The following is a 2,733-nucleotide window of genomic DNA, read 5'->3' as shown; positions in this document are numbered from 1 at the left end:
GTAAATCTCCCAGCCACAGAGTGGGAGTGGCTCTCTGCAAACTAACCCTGTGTATTGACCTCGGCATGACGTGTCCCTCCACTCGACTGCTCATCCCCCTGTTTCAAATAAACTCTTATCACCACCACACACAGGCCGAGAACTTCCTTCAGAGCTATGTCCCGGGACTGTCTCTCATTCAGGATCCTTCGGGAACTACCTACTGCTGAAAACAATGTCAGTTTGAAACAGCGGGAAAGTAATGGTGTGGTGCCAATGTCCCTGGACTAGTCATTCCTGTATGCCCAGGTTAATGTTCCAGGGGCATGAGTATGAACCTACCATGGCAATTGGTGATATTTGCATTGAATACAAAGCTAGCCCCCAGTGGCATCTATGAAATGGTTGTTGGTACAAGCCTAAAAGAAAAATAGAAAAGCTCAGCAGGTCTGGCAGTATCTGTGGAGAGAAATCAGAGTTAACGTTTAGGGTCGAGTTCCTCAGAACTCCTTATGCCAGACCTGCTGAGCTTTTCCAGCGATTTCTGTTTTTGTTTCTGATTTGCAGCATCCGCAGTTCTCTCGGTTGCTAAAAGTCTGTCTGGTTCACTAGTGCCTGTTAGGGAAGTAAGTCTACCCTCCATGATGTGACTCCAGAGCAATGTCAATGCAGTTGACCTTTACCTGCCCTCTGGGCAATTGGGATGGGTAATAAAGTGATGTTCACAGCCTGTGAATGAACTATAAAAATATACTTAGGGTCATCAGCACCATTAAGTTCAGTAGTGGTTTGAATTGGACTTTTTCTTCCGTTCAAAAGCGACATGCAGCAAAATGTGACATGCACTTTACCCTTAGAGTTCACCTACAATGTTTCCCCCCCTCTCCAATTTTCCTGAAAGGTTCTGATGCCCTACTGGGCTTTAGGTTCTTTGATTGTGTCTGAGCGAACACACCTTGTCCAATTGTTCAGCAAAGTGCCAGCAGACTATAGTGAGTGTCGGAGATGTTAGAACACAACTACTACTGTCATCAACTCAAAAGCAAGACCATGCCACGTGCTACAATTCTGAAATCAAAATGAGAAATTACTCAGCCGATCAAGCAGCCTCTGTGGAGAGAAACGCAATTAGCATTTCATATTTGATAAAACATCAATCTGAAGCATTGACGCTAGTCCTCTATCACCTGACTTTCACATACATGTGATTGCAGTAGGGATTACCTGCATACCAGTTAGGCATATTCGACCATATGAAATAGGAGAAGAAGTAGACCATTTGGCCCCTTGAGCCTACTCTGCCATTCAATAAGATCAACAGGAGGCTGGAGGGACACAGCAAGCCAGACAACATCAGGAGACTGGAAAAACACAGCAAGCCAGGCAGCATCAGGAGATGGAGAAGTCAACGTTTCGGGTGTAACCCTTCTTCAGGCCCAGGACCAGATCCTGAAGAAGGGTTACACACCCGAAACTTTGACTTCTCCACCAGCCTGATGTTGCCTGGCTTGCTGTGTTTTTCCAGCCTCCTACTTGTCTACCTTGGATTCCATCTGCAGTCATTTTTGTCTCTAATTAAATAAGATCTTGGCTAATCTGTTTGTATTGTGAATTTGACATTCCCATCTATCCCCAATAACGTTGCATTCCCAATCTAACATGAATTTATCCACCAAATTGAAAGGTGAATTTATTTCTGTTTTCTGCCAGTCAGCCAATCTTCTATCTATGCAAATATGTTAACCCCACCTCCTGAGCTTTTATGGTCTGCAAATCTAATGGAGTAGCCTTGGCATTCCATTCTCCAACACTAGGGGAGCTAAAGCCAATTGTAGCTCCCGAATTGAGATTATTAATTCACAGGATATGGGTGTCAGTGGCTCAGTCTGCATTGATTGGTTGTCACTAATTGCTTGGGCAAGGTGTTAGTGTGTCACCTTCTTGATCCTCTCCAGTCTATGAGGTGACAGTCTGCCCACAGTACTGTAAGGTATGGTATTCTGGAATTTTGATCCAGTGATAATGAAGGAACGGTAATGTATTTCCAAGTCAGGATGGTTCTAATGGCACAGTGGTCATATACCTTCCTCAGAGTCAGGAAGGCCAGATTCAAGTCCCACCTGCCTCAGAAGTGTGTAATAATATCTGCGTGAGCTGGATGGCAATTTGGAAGTGATGGTGTTCTCACATGCCTGAAGCTTTGTTCTTTCCCAATGGAAGAAGGTACAGTTTTTGGAGGCCCTGTTGAATGAGCCATGGTGAGTTTGAAGATTAGGACATACCTCTTATTACTGTTTACTTTTCAAGCATAACACTGAATTACATTTTAACAATGATAATTCTTTCTTATTGTATATTTTCCTTAAAAAAAGTCATAATTTGGGACCTGTAAAGGCATAAATGGTGCAACGTCTTTCCAATATAAATCCAACTCAAGCTAAAGCTTCTGTCTTGGCTGGGCGTGAGAAACTCTAAATGCACCTGGAGAATCTGCTAGTGGATGTTGGACTCACAGTATAATGCTACGTCTAATGCAGAACTCGGCTTGTTCACTCAGAGAAGTCAATGGCTCACATAATAAATCCAACAATTTGAGTAGGAATGGAAGGTGCTACTTCAATGATGTGAGGCCTATTATTCTCAGAGAGTTGTGAATGAGGCTTTGATGGTAGTGCATTGCAGTTCACACAAGGAATCTGAATTATTGTGGCAATGTGCACTTTTATGTACAGGTTGTACATTGGAGCTATGGAT

This window comes from Hemiscyllium ocellatum, chromosome 25 (assembly GCF_020745735.1).
Source record: "Hemiscyllium ocellatum isolate sHemOce1 chromosome 25, sHemOce1.pat.X.cur, whole genome shotgun sequence".
Classification (NCBI taxonomy): domain Eukaryota; kingdom Metazoa; phylum Chordata; class Chondrichthyes; order Orectolobiformes; family Hemiscylliidae; genus Hemiscyllium; species Hemiscyllium ocellatum.
The sequence above is the reverse complement of the archived record's forward strand: the minus strand, read 5'-3'. Positions refer to the sequence as shown.